The sequence below is a fragment of the Ursus arctos genome, unplaced genomic scaffold, assembly GCF_023065955.2.
Source record: "Ursus arctos isolate Adak ecotype North America unplaced genomic scaffold, UrsArc2.0 scaffold_21, whole genome shotgun sequence".
NCBI lineage: Eukaryota > Metazoa > Chordata > Mammalia > Carnivora > Ursidae > Ursus > Ursus arctos.
Genome location: NW_026622886.1, coordinates 33570641 through 33592945, shown reverse-complemented (window position 1 = coordinate 33592945; position 22305 = coordinate 33570641). Strand labels below are relative to the sequence as shown.

The following is a 22305-nucleotide window of genomic DNA, read 5'->3' as shown; positions in this document are numbered from 1 at the left end:
TATGTAATGGGGCACCCCTTTATGTGGAACTACATTTATGCTGCAGGTTTGGAAGTTGGGGTTGGGAGGGATCGCAGCAGGTGGGACAGTAAAAATTGGAATTGACCATTGCCCTGGGATTGAGATTCTGGAGAAAATGAGGGACAAGCTTCACCTTAATTTCCAGAGCCTTACAGAAGGGAAGGACTTCACTTTGAGGAGTAGAGAGACAGGTTCTAGACCAAGGTGGACCAGCACTTGTTGGGTAAGCTGGAACAAAAGTTTTGCCTACCTAGGCCCCAGCTTTCTCTTTATGAAGTGGTAGGGCTGGGGGTGCCTGGGTGGCTCAGTTAGTTAAGTGTCTGACTCTTGATTTCGGCCCAGAGCATGATCTCAGGGTCCTGGGATCGAGCTCCGTGTCAGGCTCCGTGGTCAGTGGGGAGTCTGCTTGAGGATTCTCTCTCCCTCTGCCCCTCCCTCTGCTCATGCACACTCTCCCTCTCTCTCTTAAATAAACAAATCTTAAAAAAAAAAAAATAAAGTAGTAGGGCTGATTTGGAAGTCCTCTGAACCTGCCAATTCATTCTAAATACTTATTTGATACTTAGGTTATCACCTTAGAACCATTTGGTAATAAGTCCTTATCACTTAGTATGGATTTTTAAGGTTATTGCTGAAATCATTTTTTATTTCCATATTTGGTGAAATTGAACACATCTCTACTTATTACATTACGTGATGTACATACATTAATAAGGAGAATGTTAAAAAATATCAGGCCAAAGACTGACCTTTGTGACCTTCATTCTTCTAAGCTTAGTATTGAATGGCTGGGTGTAGTTTTTATACCTACCTAATAACATTATATTCATAGCATTTATTCATTGTAATCCTTTGTAGGACTACATGAAGATGTTTCCATTGTGCACTAGAAAGAGGAGGTTGGGGTAGGAAGTGGTGGGAAGAAGATTCTGGGGTTAGCAGCTCAGGACTTGAAACTTATGTTTAAATACTACAGATATTACCTTTCCTAACCCAGAGCCACCAAACTGCATGCAGGGCCTTCCACCTTGGAAAAACTAGAGAAGTAGAGCCCAGTGGAGCCCAAATGGAGGTGTATTAGCCCAGACCTTCTCTAAACAACCAGGGGGAAATGTTCATGTACAGAGGTTAATGTATTGTCTACAGGAAGTCTCTGTTAAAATGTAAACTGTTCTGGAAAGAGTAATCATTTAACCAACATTGCCCAAGTAGCACATTAAGACATCAGCCCACCCCTGTGGATAAAAATGGGGGTAATTTTGCTGTAATACTTCATATAATACACTGGACTTTCTAGACTTGTTCAGAGCCTCACCCCTGCCTCCCCAGTAAATTCTGGGAGTCCCTGGTCCTACATACCCTCAAACAGATCTTTCCAGTCTCACCTGATACGTGAGGCCTCTAGGGCCATATGTTGGTTTCTTTCTGCTCCTACAAGTGGTGCATGACAGCGGGTGTCCCCAGGGAGCGTGGCCACCTCCGGCCAGCAAAACTGTCTGTGCTCAGGTCAGGGAGACTCTGTGATGCCGTTGTGCCCCCATTAAGGGTGCCAGCTGCCACTGCTGTCATCACAGGAAACCAGCACTGGATCTTCACTGTTGTAGGACCGGCCTTGCCGCTGCTACTGCTTCTGTGAGGCGCTACTGCCGTGGAGTATGGGAGATGGCCTTGGGGTCCTCTCGCACCCTTCTCCCCGCCTCCCTCCCCCCCCCCGAAGTCCTATCAGGCCAGTGCCTCTCTGTGCCACAATAGGGAGTCTGAGAACAATCTCTGTTGGTAGTCTTTTGGTTTTTTTTTTTTTTTTTTTTTTGCCTTCTTAATCGTTTTCTAAGCATGGGGCCTGGGCAGGTGGCCAAATCTGGATTTTAGACACTATGTTATTAATTCCTTCCCTCCCACAGTAGCAGAGACATGAATATTCTTTCCATGAATATTTCCCAAGATGCTGCTCTCTACTCCTTTGGTCACAAACTAACATGGCCACTTCTTGGGCATATTCACTAATGGCCTCAGAGCTCTCAGATAAGTATATCTGTGTGGTTGTTAGAGAATAGGACCCTGAAGGCATTGGCCCCAAGAAGAAAGAGCTCAGGGTTGCCATAGTTGAGTGGTGCAGATGTGAGCGGAAGCAGGTAAGACTGGGGCAGGAGTTGGTCCTTCTTCCTGGAGGACGGCTTGAATGGAAGGTGACCCTGCATTCCTTTTTTTTTTTTTTTTTTTTTAAAGATTTTACCCATTTATTTGACAGCGATAGAGACAGCCAGCGAGAGAGGGAACACAAGCAGGGGGAGTGGGAGAGGAAGAAGCAGGCTTCCAGCAGAAGAGCCTGATGTGGGGCTCGATCCCAGAATGCAGGGATCACGCCCTAAGCTGAAGGCAGACGCTTAATGACTGAGCCACCTAGATGCCCCTGACCCTGCATTCCTAACAAGATAGGAGGAGAGAGTCTCCTCATAAAAGGAGAAGGATTCAGAAGATAGTGTGGAAAACAGAAGCTTGCCTGACCAACTTAATAAAATTGCTTGCGATCCCTAGATTATTATTCTTGTCAAAGATTTAAAAGATATGAATAAAAGCTTCACTGGTTATCTAGAGCCTGCCTAGCAGATAAATTGTTGCTTCTGAGACGGCAGAACAGAGACTTTTGTCCGTGCTTCTATTCAGCTGCACACACGTATGAAGAATGATACCATATCGCACAGGAACCTACAAGGCCCTACGAATTAGGACATACTCTTTTGGTCTACATTTTAAAGTCATACTTTAAGTTTTCTTTCTCTTTTCTCCAGATGTTGTCTGTTATAAAAGTCCCATCAAAAGTGATTGTGTTTCGATCAAAAGAATGCCAAAAGAATTATGTTTCTTTTCTTTAAGGTTATTTTTAAAAGTTGTAGGTCCTTATCCACGAGAGAGCATAATTTCCTTTATTTTATCTTATACTTTACATAGTTTAAGCAAAGTAACAATATTTTCCTATCCTTATGTGTTTTGTTTTTTTACAAATAATATCTAATATTTTATTGCATTTATTTTCCCCCTTAGGCCTACACCAGCATAGTAAAATGGTCTAATATCCTGTGTGTGCATGTGTGCATGTGTGTGTATGTGTGTGTGTGTTCGTGTGTGTGTGTGTGTCTGTCTTTCCTCTTTATTTCAGTTATTCAACATTTTTTTGGCTGATGAAATTAAATTTTGTCTATCCTTTTGACTCAAGGAGGATTTCTTCCTATTTTCACACCCAGTTTTACTGGGATTCTTGTTGTTTAATTATGTTCCCATGTGGCCACTTCTGTTTTCTTAAGCTTGCTGAAATTTACTCTGGAAATGTGTTTTTCCATTTTAATGATTTCTTTACTTGTCTCATGGTTGTTAAATATTTTATTGATATTTGCAATTACAGGGACATGATCCTGGAGTAACCACTTAGGGTAATTGGTGTTTGCTCTTTTCCTCAACTTTTTGTAATCTTGTGATTTTCTTTTTTAATAATGAAAAATTTCAAAAAGATTTCACCTTAGTCAGTGTCAACATAAACCAGGCAAAGTTGCTAGTTGTAGAAAAATACAGTTATAGAAATGATTTACCTTTTTTTTTTCCCCCAGTGACTCCTCTAAAGGAGGAAAACAATTACAAGGTCAGCTGAAGCCTAATGGGGACATGGGAAGAGAGGCAAAGCAGACGATCTTGCTGGTGGGGGCTACCACATGTTGCAACTATAGGGCTGAAATTCAACATGTATAAGCAAGAGATGATGAATTAAAATTTGCACACTAGTAAGAATAATCTTGCTTTCACTATTCTCTAATGATTCTCTTGTTAAACATGCAATGAGAAAGTAAGAGAAAGAAACCCCCATACAGCCTGCGAGGAAGCCTCACTGACTTTCAGAGCTGTAAAACTGACATCTTTGTAGTTTTCCTATTTAAAGAGGCAGCTGATTTTTGTTTGCTTGCTTTAAAACAATCCCAGTTGGCTGTTAAGATAAGAAGCCAAAGCAACCTTGTCTCAGAGGCCAATGACAATCTCATGGTTAGTATAAAAGGTGGCACTGAAGATGCGTAGACTTTAATAGCATTAAATCTCAGTGAGGAGTTCTTTATGGGCTGGGGACTCAGAAAGCATTCATAAGACCTTCAGTTAGTTTCATTTACGTTTTACACATTAGTTATTAATACCTGTGCCAAGACAATAGAACTATTCCCTTTTCACCCCAAAGGACACCAAGCACTTTCTGAGCTGCTGGGAACCAATTTCTGCTCTTGATGCACATGTAGTTCTTTGATCTAAGCCCCCTGGAAGCATAAATGTCATTTATGCCTGAATTTCTGACGTACACCCTAAAGATATATCCAGAATCTAAACGCCGATTACCACCACCACCACCACTACAACCTCCCAATCCCAAACCACCTCTGGCTCTCCCCTGGATTGTTTTCATAGTATCAAAGCTGATTTCTCTGTTGTTCCTCTGATTTGTTCCTGAGCACCAGCTACAGTGATCCAAACCATAATGTCAGATCATGTCCTCCTTCCTCTCCCAATACTTACAATGGCTTTCCAGCCCGTTCAGAGTAAAAGCTAAAGTCCTTACAATGGCCTGCAAGGTTTTAAGGATCTGGCCTCTTTTTACAACTCTGATCTTATCACCTTCAATTTTCCCCTTGTTTGCTTTGCTTCAGCCACTCTCAGCTCCTTGCTAATTCTTGGCCACATTTGGTATTCTCCTGCCCACGGGCCATGCATTTACTGACCTGTTTCCTTCTGCCTGGAATGCTTTTCATCTAGAGATGTATCGCTCTCTCCTTCACCTCTTTTAGGGGCACATTAACTAAGTTAATGTGAGCTTCTATAGCAGAGAAACTTCACAATTTCAGTGATGTATTAAACCCGAAGTCAATGTCTCACTCATGGAACTGTCTGATAATGGTGTTCCTGGACGCCAGGTACGTTTCCTGTCTGTGGCGACTCTGGGACCCAGGCTCCTCCATCTGCGTGCGCTGTCTTCAGACACTCCCCTGAGACCTCTGTTTCTAGCTGTTGGAAGGAGAAACAGACAGTAGACAAAGCATATAGCAGCACTACTCACACTCTGTTAAGAGCAGCTAGTTACACGGATATACTGGATTTAAGGGAAGCTGTGATCGTCATCACTGGTTCTCCAGCACATCCCAGTAAGAATCGAACACTACGGAAGGGAGTACAAACTCATGAGGCAGCTAGCTATTTCTGCCACAGACTGCCCCCAGGCCACCAAGTATCTGTGTGGCCTCCTTCCGAAAGGAGACAACCCAAAGTTCCCCCAGGTGCCGCCTCCAGGACTAAGTCTAGGCACTCTGATTCCTGTGCTCCTTTGGCTCAGAGACCTATGAATTCAAAGGCAAATTGTCTGCCCACCTCCCCTGCAACAAACCTCATGTAAATAATATGAGTCAAGACCAGGATAACAATAGAGACTCATATTTGGAAAAGGGCAGACTGGGAGATCCATAACAGTGACTGGCCCACAGCAATGGGGAATCTGACTGGGCAGGCGTTATGAAGGCTCCCTGCCCGGAAGATGGAGGAGGTTCCGTCATTAGACTGTGGTTCTGCTTCATGGGAGGAACTTGCTTGTTCACTGTTTGCTGTGGTCCTTGGCTCTGCCCCCGGGGCTATTCCTTCTTGTCCATTATCCTTGCTGGCGCTGTCTGAGATCAGCAGTAAGGAATCTGACTTCCTTGGAGCGCGCACAGCTTTCACAGCCTGCATCCCGCTGTTGGATATTTGAGGTCCCTAGGAGGATGTTTTAGTCACAGGCTTTTTAAGGCTCAGATCACTGTGCTTTGGAAACATTATTCCCTTGATTTCTTTGGAAACGTTATTCCCATGATTTCTAGTCGGTTCCATGTGCCAGTAACCACATCCAAAGTTCTTTCTTAAAAATGATTCTTAAGCCTGCTCTGTTTCTTTCCCTCTTTGCCTCTATACTTATTTCTCTCTTAATGGGGCTAACTTGAGGCCCCTTGAAGCAAGAGTCTTGGTGGGAAGAAAATACGTTACCACGATTTGTGTTTTAGCCTTGCAAACCTCTGCTTAACCAAAACAACTTAACAGGCACTTGTGCTCATTTCAGGTGTTATCTCCTACTGGTTGGTATCTAGAAGCAGTCTGCTGTCCAGATCACACGGCTCCAAACTCACCTTGATTACTCGATTCTCTTCATTCTCTTTCATTTCTGCTTGCAAACCAGCCGATTCTTTCCTGAACACATTTCTTTCTTGCACTCTGTTCGGTGCAGAGAGGAGCATGGGGCCTCTTTTATGAACTGAATTCTGTCCCCCCAGAGTCACATGTGGAAGCCCTAACCCTCCATGTGACTGTATTTGGAGATAGGGACTGTAAGGAGGTAATTTAGGTAAAATGAGATGATAATGGTGGGAACCCAATCCAATAGGACTAGGGTCCTTATGAGAAGAGGAAGGGACACCAGGAGTGCACACGCGCAGAGAGACCTCGTGAGGACACAAAGAAGGCAGCTCTCAGAAAGCCAAGGAGCAGGTTCTTACCAGAAACCAGCCCTGCTGGGGTTGATCTTGGACTTTCAGCCTCCAGCACTGTGAGAAAATCAGTTTCCGTTGGGTAAGCCATATTTTGTTACGGCAGCTAGAGCAGACTACTACAGCGTCTGTTGGCATTCTTGTTCTTAAAATTACTGTAATGCTACCGGGTCACTCCGTACCTGGTCTGTCTTACAAGCATGCGCAGTTCGCAGTTTTACAAGCATATGACACGAGCCTCTGATTTCCAGCTTCTAACGTCTCTTTCGTGCTCTTACTTGATTGCTAAGCCAATGCCCTATATTTTAGTTTTTTATTTTCTACACCACCTCAAGCAATCAGTTTCTGTAACAAATGAGTCTCAGACCTTTGGAAGGTGAACATAAAGGAAGTTTATTTTTCTCTCACGTAACGATACAATGTGGGTGTGCCTTGTTGAACGGTGGCTGTCCCCCATACGGAGATTCAGGGACCCACCTCCTCTCACCTTATGGCTCCACCATATCCCAGACTTCTGCTGTCCAGTGTGCAGCCACATGTGGCTACTGAGGACTTGAAAAGTGGTTCATAGTGTTCTAAGTGTAAAACACATACTGGATTTTGGAAAAAAAAAAAAGATATCTCATTATTTTTTGTCTTGGATATATGTCAAAATAATTTTTGGACATATTGGGTTCAAAAATGCATCATTATGTATGGTGACTAACATAATATAATAAAAAATCATTATTAAAAAAAACAAAAAAACAAAAATGCATCATTAAAATGAATTCATCCATTTTTAAAATATGTGTTATCATGGCTATTGGAAAATTAAAAATAACATGTATAGTTCACATTATATTTCTCTTGGGCAGCACTGTTTGAAGCCTCAGAGTCTTCTGCTTCTGTTGGCAGAAAAGGGTCTTCCCTTTCCCAGTGGAGGAGCCATATCAGATTCATAAAACCCTGGCCTAGAGGTAAGAGAAAGCATGTCTACTCAAATTACGCTGATGAGAATCACTTATGCGGCTATGTCAAGATGCTGGAGAGCTGGGAAATGTAGTCTTGCCTCAGAAGCCCGCTCTTCGCAGCAATTCTCCTCTAAGAAGGGAGTGCAGAGCTAGCCCTCTCTAGCACAGGGTCTTTGCTCAACCATCACCTCCTTGGTAAAATCTTCCTTGACCTCTGCAACTACCCCCAGCCCCTTTTCCTAGCATTCCCTGTCTTCTTCCCCTGTTTTGCTTTTCTCTAGAACACTTTCACCATTTGGCCTATGGCATGTTTTATTCGTTCATTTCCTTCTTTCTGACTGTGTGTAAACTCCTTCAAGGAATTATTTTTTTTTCAATTTTTTTTATTGTGGTAAAAAATACACATAAAATGTATTATCTTAACCATCCTTTTTTCCTAACCATTTTTAAATGTCCTGTTCAGTGGTATTAAGAACATTCATATTGCTGTGCAACCATCACCACAATCCATCTCCAGAATTCTTCATCCTGTAAAATTGAAACTCTATGCCCCTTAAACACTAACTCCCCATTCTGCCCCTTCTCCCAGTCCCTGGCAACCACCAGATTGTCTGTCTCTGTGATTTTGACCACTTTAAGGACCTTATATGAGGAGAGTCATATAGAATTTGTTTCTTTTTGTGACTGGCTTATTTCACTTAGCATAATGTCCTTAAGTTGTAGAATGTGTCAGAATTTCATTTTTGAAGGCTGAATAATATTCTAATGCATGCATATTATCACATTTTGCTTATACACTCATCTATCTATGGACACTTGTGTTGCTTTCACAGCTTAGCTAATTTAAATAATGTTGCTATAAACATGGGTGCACAAATATCTCTTCAAGACTCTGATTTCAGGGCACCTGGGTGGCTCAATTGGTTAAACGTCGGCCTTCTGCTCAGGTCATGATCCCAGAGTCCTGGGATCAAGCCCCGCATTGGGCTCCCTGCTCAGCAGGGGAGTCTGCTTCTCCCTCTGCCCCTCCTCCTACTCATGCTCTCTCTCTCTCTCTCTCTCTCTCTCAAACGAAATCTTTTAAAAAAAAGACTCTGATTTCATTTCCCTTAAGGATATACCCAAAAGTGGAATTGGTGGATCATATGGTAGTTGTATTTTTTTTATGATAGTTCTATTTTTAATTTTTGAGGAACCACCATACTATATTCCACAGTGGCTGCACAATTTTACGTTCCTGCCTGCAGTGCACAAGGGTTCCCATTTCTCTACATCCTTATCAACACTTGTTATTTTCTGTTGTTGTTTTTTGGAAATTATAGCCATCCTGATGAGTGTGAGGTGGTATCTTATGGTTTTGATTTGCATTTCCCTAATGATTAGTGATATTGAGCATTTTTTCATGTGCTTATTGGCCATTTGTATGTCTTCTTTGGAGATGTCTGTTCAAATATGACGGCATTCATTTTTGTCTGTATATTCAAGGCTGTGTCCCCAGTGACTGGAACTGGGCTGCCATGTGTTAGGCACTTGAGGACGGTAGGCTGACCAGTGAAGCAATTGAACCATATTGGTCTGCTGAGGCACAAGTAAAGCATCGAGGAAAGAATTTAGGGTAGTTAAGATGGCATAGTTCAGAAACTGACTAGTATAGTCAAGATAAATGATATATCATTTTTTATCAGTACACAGGTATGAACGAACCAGAGTTAGACATCATGGCAATGTCACATCATAGATTTTAAACTGGAGCTGAAATTTGTCACTCTGCTATTTGCTCTGCACAGTATTGAAGGTTTGTGTGGGTTTTTTTGAGAATTTAAAAATTTTATTTCTTTAATTTTATATAGTGACTAACTTAAAAAAATCAGAATATTTTTACATTGAAAGATTTACATCAAGATTTCACTTTTCTAATCTCCTGTTTTTCAAGTTATATGCTCTATTTGTACTCTTTTAGTGATTGTTATTTAACTTGTATCATATCAGCATATCAGTAATAATAATAAGAAGAAGAAGAAGTACTTTGTGAGGTTAAAAAGAACACAGAACCTAATTCTGGACAACAGATCTATGTAAGTCAGGAAGGAGGCTATCAGAGTTAAGTTCCTGAATTTCTTGTGTTATTTGCAGGGGGTTAAAATACTGTCTGTAGACTTGGTTAGTTATTATGAATACAAAATATTGCTTAAAAGTTAATCAATAAAGAGTAAATATGGAGTCTATAATCTTTAATCAGTAGAAGGAAACAACCAAATAAGAAAGCAAACTGCAATTCCATTCCTAGGTATATAGCCCAAATAATTGAAAGCCGGGAACCAAGCAGTTATGTGTACACCTATGTTCACTGCGGCATTATTCAGAATAGCCAGATGGTGGAAGGAACCCAAATGTTCGTAAACCGTTGCATGGATAAATACAATATAGTCTATACACACATTGGAATATTATTAAGGCATGAAAAGGAATGTAGTTCTGCTCATGCTGTAGCATGGATGAAACTGGGAGACTTCTTGCTGAGTGAAATGCATCAGACACAAAAGGACAAAGACGGTATGATTCCACTTACGTGAAATGTCAAGAATAGGAAAATTCATAGACACAGAAAATAGATTGAAGTTACCAGGGGGTAGAGGAAGGGAGGACTTAGGGAGTTATTGCTTAACAGTTACAGAGTTTCAGTTCCAAGTGATGAAGAAGTTCTGGAAATAGATGGTGGTGGTGGTTGCACAATGTTGTGAATGTAATTAATGCCACTGAACTGTACACTTAAAAATGATTTAAAAGGCAAATTTGGGACATCTATTTTTTACCCTAAAATTTTTTTAAAAATGAAAATAAACCAATAGTTTGCCTGAAGAAAGAATAAAGAAACATACAAAAATACAACTAAGTAAAAAGCACAAGCAAGGTGATAGAACCAAGTCCAGGGAACAATATCTTATCAATCTGGTGCCGGGTGGCTCAGTCAGTTAAGTGTCTGCCTTCAGCTCTGGTCATGATGGAGTCCCACATCAGGCTCTCTGCTCAGCAGGAAGTCTGCTTCTCCCTCTTCCCCCTGCTCATGTGCTCTTTCTTTCTCTCTCTCTGAAATAAGTAAGTAATAAGTAAAATATTTTAAAAGATGTTAAAGTAGAATATAAGATAAAAAGAGTAACACCATAATGATAAAAGACTTATTTCAGTGGGAAATTCTAATTCTAAGTTTACAGAACTCAGTAAAATACATAAAATACAGTATAAAATTTATAAAGTCTCAAAATATAGGGAGCTAAATTGTTTTAATAAGTGGACAAATGCAATATTTGAATTGTAGACCAAAAGTTTAATGAATATATGGAAGGCTTGAATCACACATTTAGCAGCCTTGATTAATAGGTACATAGAGAACTGTTAGTTCGTAGAGCCAATGACTAAAGAATGCATGTTCTTCTTGAGAACATAAGGAACAAACCAACGAACCTGATTATGGGCTAGGCCATAAAGCAAGCCTCAACAATTTGCAAAGGGCAGGTATCATATAGCTCATATTTTCTGTCAACAATGCAATCTAGTGTAATATCAATAACAAATGTAACAATAACAAAACGTGAAAAAAGCAAACATAATGCATTTGAACATTCAAAAATTTGTATTTCTAAGTAACTCTAAGTCAGAAAGAAATAATGATTAAATAGACTTAGAACTCAATAGTAATGAAATAAATGTTTTTTAAAGAGAAAGAAAGGTTGAAAATCAAGAAGGAAAGCACACAGTTAGAAAAAAATGGAATAAAACCAAAGAAACTAAAGAAGATAAAATATAAAAGTACTTGGGGCGCCTGCTTCTTCCTCTCCCGCTCCTCCTGCTTGTGTTCTCTCTCTCACTGACTGTTTCTCTCACTGGCTGTCTCTGTGTCAAATAAAAAATAAAATCTTAAAAAAAAAAAGTACAATAAAATCAGAGATTAAAAGAAAATAAAGATATACTAGGATAAACAAAACCTCAAGTTTCATGCGTAAGTATATATCCTACATAAGTTCTTACACAGGTGCACTGGATAAAATAGACTTAAGTGGCAGAAATGCATTGCTAAAATGGAAATAAACAAAAATAGGTGGAAGTGAAAGTCACAAATAATAAAAAAAAAAGGTAAAATCTGAGTAGCATTATATCTTTTAAACAATTTGAATTTATAATTAAAAGCCTTCCCACAAAGAAAACTGTAGTCTCAGATGGACTTCCTAGTGACTTCTACCAAAAATTTAAGAAAGCATAATACATACATAAAAGTCATACATAAAAGCTTCCAGAAAACGGAAGAGAAAGGAATGCTTCCCATGTCATTTCAGGCCAGAATTCCCCTGAAAACAAAGGTATCAAAAGATAATGAAATTAAAGGCCCAAATCCCTCAGGAACACAGACAGAACAATTCTTAACAAAATATTAGCAAATCCAGCAATATATAAATGGGATAACACCTCATGACCAAAGTAGATTTATCCCAGACATGCACAATTGGTTTAGCTTTCAACAATCAATTAATGTAATTCACCATATTAAGAGAATAATAACGGTGGAAAATCAGATTATTATTGCCTTGGGTACAGTAAAATTACTTACAAAATTCAACACTTAATTATTTTAAAAAATCCTGGGGAAACTAGAAATAGGACACTTCTTCATCCTGATAAAGGGAGTCTGAAGACTGCAAATACCGTCATGTTTACTAGTGAAAGACTGGATGCCTTCCCTCTAAGACTGGGAGTAGGCAAGGGTATAGCTTTTACCACCTTTATTCACCATTTTCCTGGAGATCTTAGCTGTTGCAACAGGCAAGAAAAACAAATAACAGGTATATAGATTGGAGAAAAAGAAGCAAAACTTTCTATTTGCAGAAGATATGATAGTATATTTAAAAAATCCTAATGAACCTGCAAAAAAGCTACTAGAGTAAGTGAATTTTGTTATATTAGTTATATTGGTCACCATATAGTACATCCCCAGTTTTTGATGCAATGTTCCATGATTCATTATATGCATATAACACCCAGTGCATCTAATATAACAAAATAAAAATTATTAAAATAAAAAAGAATAAGTGAATTTAGCCAGATGGCATGATACAAATTCAATATAAAAACTATATTGGGTTTTTTAATATGAGCAATGAACAATTGGAAAAAAAAATATTATGTACATAGCACAAAAATAAAGTACCTAAAAATAAATTTAAAAAAATATATTTAATATTTGCATGTAGAGCATCACCATTTATTGCTAAGGAAAATTAAAGGAGATCTGAACAAATGGGAATGTATATCAGGTTCATGGGTTGGGGGAATCAGCACTATTAAAATTTCAAAATTTCGCAAATTGTTCTCTTGATTCAACATAATCCCAATCAAAATTACTATAGCCTTTCTTTTGCAGATATTGGCAAACTTATTATCAAATTTCTATGGAATGTAGAAAATCTAGCATATTGAATACAATCGTGAAAAATAAGAATCAAGTTAAAAACCTTATACTATCTAATATCAAGATGCCATAAAGTTACAGAACTTAAGATAGTGAATATTAACATAAGGATAGTCAGTGGAATAGAATAGAGAGTCTGGATAAATGTACACAAATTAATTATAATTATATAGAAATATATAATTATGTAGCAATATGTAATTATACAGACATATATAATTATGTAATTATATAGCTATGTAATTATACACACAAATTGAATATAAATTGATTTTTGATTATGATTTCAAGGTACTTCAGTGGGTCCATTGCTAATATTTTCAACAAGTGGTGTTGGAATAAGAGGATATCCACAGGAATAAAACAGATCTCAGCATGTACTTCACATTATATACAAAGATTATCTTGAAATGGATCACAGCCCTAAATGTAAAAGTCGAAACTGTAAAGCTTCTCGAAGAAAGTATAGGAGACAATCTGTATGACCTTGGAGTAGGCAATAGTTTCTTTGATAGTACAAACCATAAATTCTTTTTAAAAAGATAAGTTGGACTTCATCAAAATTAAAACCTTTTATTCTTTGAAAGAAACCACTGAATAAATGAAAGGCATACCACAGACTGGGAGAAATTGTTTTCAATATTTGCGAAAAAGGTACCTGTATCCAGAATATATAAAGAACTCTTGCAACTCAAAAACAGAAAGACAAACAATCCAATAATAAAATGAGCAAAGGATTTGAGCAGATAATTGGCCAAAAAAAAAAAAAAAAAGGTGTACAAATGGCCAATAAAACACACAAAAAGATGCTCAGAATTATTAGTCATCAGAAAAATGCAAACTCAAACAACAATGATATATGACTACTCACCCCCTAGAATGCCTAAAAAAAAAAAATGAAGAAGATTAATAATATCAGGTGTTGAAGATGCTCCACAAAGATGTGAAGCATCCGTAGCTCATACATCGGTGGAAGGAGTGTAAAATAGTACACACACTTTGGGAAAACAGTTTTGCAGTGTAAGCATATAGTTGTCATATCACCTAATAATTCCATGCATAGGTGTTTACCTAAGATAAGTAGAAATATATGTCAACACAAAGCCTTGCTCATGAAATTCATAGCAAATTCATTCACAGTAGCAACAAACTGAAAACATCTCGAGGGTCCATCAGCAAGTGAGTGAATCAACAAACTGTGGTATAGCCATTCAGTGGACTGTTGCTGCATAGTAAAGAGAAAAGAGCACACAACAGCATGGAAGACTCTCAAAAATATATGCAGCCAAGAAGCCAAAGAAGTGTACGTACTATTTACTTGACATTCTAGAAAACACAAAACTAACCTACTAGGAGAGAGAGCAGGTAAAGGGTTTCCTTGGTCCAGGAATGAGGTGGGATTGACTGCAAAGAGCCTGAACAATTCCGGGCAAGGAAATGTTCTATATATGGATAGTGATGATGATTACAAATTGTGGTAGTTATCAATTGTCAAAACTCTTTTAATGGTATACTTACAATAAGTGTAGTTTATCATATGTGAATTATACTTTAGTAAAGGCCATTAAATAATGGATGACAAAATCCATGTCAGATCTCAGCTTAGTCTAACACTGCTGTTCTGCTCTAGTGGTGGGGTGTCTTCCTGGAAATACGGCTAATAAATTGGGAGCTATGGTCAGGCCGGCTTTGGGATTACTGGTAGACCTACTCCCTTTCAGAAATTCCCTGATTATTCTTTTCATTAGCATCCATTTTTGTTTCAGTGACTATGATAGCTCCCGAGTTAGCTGAAGATACTAACTGGAATTTTATAATCGTTGTCTTCAATCTCTGATTTATCTCTATTTCCTCTGTGGTCGTAAGGATAGATAAAAGGAGGAAAGTCCTAACTGGTCAGTTACTTTGTTTTCCTTTTCTCCATTCTTCTGTCACTTAAGACCTTGCCTTGAAATTAATGATAAAGGATCCTCTAATAGATAATATACTGACCCGGAATATAACATTTGCTTCTAGGGTCAAATTATAAACCAGGTTTCAAGTTCTAGAAAGAATAGAGGATATTAGAAAGCTAAAAAAGCAATCAATTTGTCACTGCATTATTAATTATGTTTGAGAATTAATCACAATTTTTACATTTTTATTTGAGCTGTTTCTGGTTCTCATTTTTCTATTATTCTCCACCATTGCTTTTATAATTAAATTCACTGTTCATTTCTTTCTTAAAAAGGTCCTGTGAAAATTAATCATGAGAATATTTTCTTCCTCTTAAGTTTGCTTACAGTTTCCGAAACAGGTAACATGTTTAGTTTTCATATTTAATTTCAGTTCTGCCAAGAATGACAAAGTGCAAAGTGTACTGATTCTGGAACTGAAAGAGTAAAGATGGTAACTGGACCTGTCCTCACAGCCAGAGAGACACAGAAAGAAGTAATTTGATAAAATGCAGTCTTCCATTATCAAAGGACATTTAAAAGGCTATCAAAATCAGTGAAAGAACAATTGATGCTGCCTTTTGAGAGAGAATTAGAGAGAGCAAGTGGCTATCAAAGGCTAAATTATCTGGAGGTGAAAGAAGGAAGGGCAATTTACATAGAGGGGAATGGAGTAAGTAAATAATCAGGGTATTTTTTCTCCCATTGTCTGGTAAAGTTGAATCAAGGAACAAGTTATTCCAACAAACTTCCCATGATATTTTATTATTATTTTTTTAAAGATTTATTTATTTGGGGAGGGGAGGGCAGAAGGAGAGAGAAAATCTCAAGCCGACTCCCCTCTAAGCTCGGCGCCCAACACAGGGTTCCATCTCAGAACCCTGAGATCATGAACTGAGCTGAAATCAAGAGTCAGAGGCTTAACTGACTCAGCCACCCGGGTGCCCGACATGATATTTTAAAATTGCGTTCTAGATTTTCACAAACATTGACAAAGTTAACACCTCCAAACTGGGCTGCACTAAAGAATGAAGACAAGAGCATTGTATAACTAGTGCTGTGGGCTTTCGGAGCCCATGAGATCAGCCCATGCAAGGGTTCACTCATGTAAATGTCAACCATCGTGTACATCTTAATGGGAAAAATGTAGACCCTTGGATTTAGAACATCTAGTAATTCCAAACATCATTGAAATCATAGTGAAGGAAAGCATTTTATCATGTGGGGAAAATGGAAGAAAGTACGTACAAGGTGAGTTAATAGGCACGGTATAGTTAACAACATTGGCCCTAGATTAGCTTCTTTTCTTCCATACCCCCACCTCTGAGGTCCTCCTTCTGAAAGAAGAAAAAAATTCATAGGTCCTTTGTGAAGGATGGTTGAGAGTCAGGATGGGGCCCATGACTTTGCTCCCATTCGTATAAGGGCAGCACAAGGCTAAGCAAGCCGTTCCAGACCTGAGTATATACCTCGTGGGACAGGCCATGCCCAGACGCAGTGGCTTAACATGACAGCATTCTATTATTTCTCAGGGTTGGTTTGAATTTAGTAAGGGCTCAGCTGTACTTTTCCTCTGCTTCGTGGGATTGCAGCTAGGATCACTCATGTAGCAGAATCCCTCTGGAACCTCAGCTGGCCTGGGCCCTGTAGGCCCTTTTGTACTAAGGCCACTTGCCATATCATTCAGTGTTTGGCTTGGACTTCCTTACACTACAGTGGCTAGACAATTAGTCTGCTTCCTCTTTTCATCCAACTTTTGTTTTATCCCTTCAGCCATTCCCAAACTCTAAAGAAATATACCTTACAGATATGCTCGTGAAGTTCTATCTTGCTCATCTGCGTCCCTTCTGCCCACTGAAGTCCCTCTCATCTCACAAAGCCCATCTCCACTACGACTTTCTTGATGAAACCCTAATGACACTTTTCTTTTCCACCTGCTTTATCTGTACCCTCTGATGGCAGCGTGGCAGCTTCTTTCAGTTCTCACAGAATGTTATTTGTCATCCTGTCTTGTGTTTTGTTCAGTGGTTTTGTTCTGAGAAAAGCTTGGCCCTATCCATAAGTACTTATTCTGTGGACCGATACTGTCTTTTCTCTTCAGACATATATCCTATTTAGATGTCTCAACTTTCACACGAGACCGTCAACTCTCTCCATTTTGACTGACCACTGAAACATATGAAATTGAGCATTGTAAAATAACTCGTGCTCCAAGTTCTTGTCAGAGGTTATAACCTAGAAATCTCTGCTGCCCAGTACCTATCAAAAGCTCAATTGTGAAAAGTAATATATATGGAGAATTGCCTGAAGGATATGCAGCCCATTCATTCTCTAGACACTCAGTTTTATTCCTGGATTAAGCCAAACCAAGGGAGAGCTGCAGCCTGAAATACTTTTGTTTTGTTCCTCCAGAGAATAGTTTTTACAGATTTGCTCTTGGCATTATGCCACTGGCTTACATTTTGGTGGACATTATAAGGAAAAGCCTGTTCAACTTTTTGCCAATAAAGTTGAAAATCTACATTTTCTAAAAAATATATAAATTATCAAAATTGACTTAAGTGCAGTTAGGAAAACCTGGGCAGACCAATGATTGTGGAATGAATTGAAAAATGTTGCCAGAGATTTATTCCCCTCCAGAGCTAAGCCCATAATTTTGGGAGTAGATATCTATGGAGTTTATTTACCTAACAGCTATGTCTCTGCCTGTGTCTTTCTCTCTCTCTTTTTTTCCTCTATTGGTCAGTACCACTCCTTCTTTTGGGGATGAATCCTCCCGTACCTCAATTATACGATACTATGATAGCGGGAAATCACAGCACACTGATTTCTGGCCACAGAAACAAATCCATCATGTTGAACCATATTTGCAAATATCTTTGTATATATTAATTCGAAGCGGGGCATGTGATCCAAATAGAGTTAATTGGAGTTCTTTCCTATAATTTTGTATTTGCATCTGTGGAAAAAAGTTCTCTTCTGGATTGCTAATGAGGAGCATGTGAATCTATAACCGGGAAGGGTCAAACTTCTCCTTCCCACACAAATTAAGCCCATCTGCAATGAGAGACGAGAAAGAGGGAGAGGAAGAGAAAGGGATGTGGGCAGGGACATGGTGACAAAGGACAGACAGACACATGGTCAGAAACTCTCTGACTGAGAGATAGAGACTGAGACAGGTGGGCCCACACATACAGATACAGATAGGGAAATCAAGGGAAAGAGAAAGAAAGAAAAGAGAAAGATCCCAACACTGCTTGAGTCCCTGGTGCTACCACTGCTGTCTTTCTTACATGTAAAGTAATTTTTTTTCCTATTTCTTCTCCTTCTCCTTCTTCACTAAAGCTAGTTTAATTTAGGTATCTTTCACCTGCAAGTGAAATACTTTTGATCATAATGGTTTTATAGGTCAACTTAAAAGAGTAATGAAGGGACAGATAATTCCTTTGTTCCTCTCACTATTCCAAATCATAGGAGGAAAAACCCGTAAAATTTGTCTACCTATTTTTAAGGCTTGCATAACTAATATAAAAACTGAAAAATCATAGCACAAAAAGAAAATAACGAATGTGCATGAAAATAGATGCCTATGTCCTGAATATAATCCAGAAGACATCCGTGTCCTGGTCTCCACAGGATGACTCCATTTGGTCCTGCATCATTGAGTACAGAACTCACCCCCTTCTCTGGTTTACTCAGAAAACCCACTCACATTTGTATTTGTCGTGATACACAAGTTTTGCTGTGGTAACAAATAAACCCCAAATTCATTTAAAACAATGAAAGCTTATTTCTTGCTTCCTCTACTGAGGGTCAGCTGGGGACTTCTTCACCCAAGGATACAGGCTTTCAGAGTGTCGACCATTTGGAAATTATTTAGTGACTGCTAGCAAAGGGAGGAAACATGGGGAATCATATTCTGGCTCTTAATGCATTGTCAGAGAGATTTTATATAGATAGGTAGATAGATATTTACATGTACATACATCTATCTATCTATCTGTCATTTCTAGTTAGATATCATTGGCTAAGGCAAGTCACATGTGTGCATCGAACTTTTACAAGTTGAGTAAGAACAGTCCTACCTTCATCCTGGAAGTAGAAAGAAATGCAACATTTGCAAATAGTCCTAATGATTACTAGAGAACTCCTCTCTGATCACCAATTATTTGGTTTATTCTCCTTTCTACCTTCAAAGTCCATTTTTTTCCTATCCAAGGGAGACTACTCAAAATTTTAGGAGTCTAACAAAACCAGTGTCAAAGTTCAGGATCTCTGGGTAATGTGTGATAGTCTCTTCATCAAGAAGAAGGTAATGCCTAATAGACTGTGCCAAGCCTGGATGCAGCTTCTGGAGACTTCTGAACTGAAATGTACCTGCCCCTCATATACTCAATATATACAGGGATTGGGTAAAAGGAAAAGTGCCCCTTTTATGGATGTAGGGATTTTTCCTTAAGCTAGCCCTGAGTTGGCTCCCTTGACCATCCATTATTTGTCATTGTTCCTAGCTTCCACCTCTAAGAGATTCTTCTTATTCCCTTTAGTTATATCTGAAGTGGGCATCAAGGACTATGGCATTGATTGGAGAGAGCAGCTTTATTGCCCCACTTTCTGATCCACAGAAGACTGGGACCTATGGTTGTCTCAAGTTTAGAACAGTTGTAACTGTTTTTAGTCTAGGTTGGTGGTACTTTTGCAGTACAATTCCCTTAGAAAATTGATGACTTCCTTCCTTCTTGATTTCAGTCGGCTTCATGTACCAGTATAACCACAGTTCTTTTCTGGACAGAATTCTCATATTTGCTATATGTCTTTGTTTTCTTTACTTTGCATCAAGTGTTCTCTCACTGCATAAAATAGATTTTCATCTCTTCATGCTATAACAGTGTTTTCTTCACCATCTACCTCCCATTCCTTAATCCAGTGCCAAATATTTCAGTGTTGTTGTTTTGAATACAGCAACACTCCACTCCATACTATCAATTTCCATATTCGTTAGGTTAGACTGAGTTATGTTGCTGTAACAATCTAAAAATTTTAGTGGTCTAAGACAACAGATCTGTTGCCCATTCACACCAGTCTACCACAGGTAGACTGTGGGCTCCAATGAATATAGTCCTCGTTCAAGGTCATACATGCCAGACACTCCACTTTCTGGAACACGACCGACAGCCATGGCAGAGAAAGGGAATGTGGAAAACCATGTATAGGCACTAAAAGCTTCTATCTAGAAATGACCCATGTTACTTCCACTCACATTTATTGGTCAGTGCAAGTCACAAGTAATTTTCAGAGGTTGAAGAAATTAAATCCTACCATATGTCTGGAAGGACAGAGAAATAGAGTATCTGTGAAGACATACACTAAATGAAACACACACACATACACCTCACAACATTAATGATCTTTATAGACTTTACTGGAATTTGTGGCGACCAAAGCAGGAATTATATCGCATGGTATATAGAATCTTGCAGAAAATTTCTACCTGAGATTTCTCTTCTTCCCAGTTCCTCTTCTATAGTGTCACTAATGTTTTATTTTTCTCTCCTTCTTCCCTCATGCAGTACTCAGCCTCTCAGGCTCCACTCTGTTCCTCTCAGTTTTTCTGTTTGGGAATTAAAATTCCATACCCTTCCATTATGGAGAGAAAATTCTATTATCCTTGTTATTTGCACATTCCCTCAAGGTCTTATGTGCCACCCCAAGACACTTATGAAGCATTTCTTCTGACCAAATATAGTGCTTTCCCTAGGAATCCTGGTGAATGCAATTTTCTCCATATTATTACATTAATAATATATTAGCAAGTCAAATCTAGCATTACCAAGTAGATTTTGTTCCAGAAATAAGGGATGGTTTAGCATTACTATACCTATTATTTCAATATCTTCTATTAATTAAAAGAGAGTATCTATATGATCATCTGGTTTTGCTCTGTCCAACATGCTATGCATTAGCCACATATAACTATTCCAATTGAAATTTGAATACCTGAAATTGTATTATTTTGAAAATTTGATTCCTCATTCCCACTAGCCACACTTTAAATACTCAGTAGCCACATATGGCTAGGGGCTGTGGCATTAGCACAGAAGGGAACATTTCCATCATTATGGAAAGCTCTACTGAATTGTGCTGATTAAAGCAAATGCAGAAGAGTCATTTGATAAAAATAATAGTCATTTCTGATTTTAAAATCTTCATAAGTTAGAGTTAGAAGGAAACGTTGTTAAATTGAGAAACAATATATATGAGAACCCAGTGGTAAGTACCATACTAAGTAATGAAACACAAGTAGTATTTCCATTATATTTTTTTTAAAGATTTTATTTATTTATTTGAGAGAGAGACAGAGAGAGCGAGTGAGCGAGTGCACGAGCAGGGGAGGAGGTAGTCAAGGGTGGCAAAGTGGGTCTACTCCATGGCCTCTTCAGGTACCCAGATTCCTACTATCACTCCTAGGGTGTGGTCTTCATTCTCATATTTTAAGACTATAACTCTTCCAGATAGCATATCTATATTTAAGGCAGAGGATGGAGAAAATGACAATGAGTAAAGAAGAAAGAACACAAATGTGGTATTTGCTGTTTTTAAAGAATGTTCATGAATGTTGCCACATGATAATTCTGCTGACATTGACTAATAAGTGGTTCCATGGCCACATTTTGTTGCAAGGAATGCTGGAAACTGTAACCCTTATTCTGAGTAGTCATGTGCTCATGTCAAAGTTAGGGTTTCCCATGGATGAAGAAGAGAATAGATACTTGGGGCAACTAATACTTTCTGCCTTACTACCTTATTTAATATTGTTCTGGAGGTCGTAATCAAAGCAATGCCACAGGAAAACAAAAGAAGTATAGATAGTGGAAAGAAATGGACACAATTATTTTTCTCTTCAGAAGATAAATGTCTCAAAATCCAACTGAGTTAACTGAAAATCTTTTGGAAACGAGTAAGAGAATTCAGTAAGATGTGAGAAATATGCATGAATCAGGAATTTTCTGACTGATGTTTTACTTGAAAGAGGCAGGGAATATAATGAAAAAATATGGAAAAAATATAATGCTTGTGGATAAATTTAGCAAGAAGTATATGAAACTTATATGAAGAAAACCATAACATTTTATTACAGGGCATAAAAAGAAGATCCAGGTAAATGAGGAGCCTTGGCATATTTCTGGATGGAATAATACAGTGTTCTAAAGATATCAGTTCTCCCTCAAGTTTGTAAATTTCATACAGTTCCATTCAAAGTATATTTTTTAACTTCTCAAGGTAATGATGAAATTTATGTTAAAGAGTGACTGAGAACAACAAGAAAACAGAAAAGGAACAATGAAGGGTATTCCCTAGTAGATGTCAAAATGTACTGCAAAGCTACAGTAAATAAAAGC

General features: G+C 38.5%; 1 long non-coding RNA gene across 2 annotated transcripts in view; it reads left to right on the top strand.

Moving 5' to 3' along the window:
- Positions 1-22305, top strand: part of LOC113256233 (uncharacterized) — a 194873-nt gene that overhangs the window by 5522 nt on the left and 167046 nt on the right. Inside the window, exons 3-4 of one of the 2 annotated variants that reach the window (XR_008960797.1) lie at positions 7415-7516; positions 9196-9305. This is a non-coding gene — a long non-coding RNA (uncharacterized LOC113256233). The remainder of the gene's footprint in view (positions 1-7414; positions 7517-9195; positions 9306-22305) is intronic. The other variant, XR_003316619.4, reaches the window with a different exon arrangement.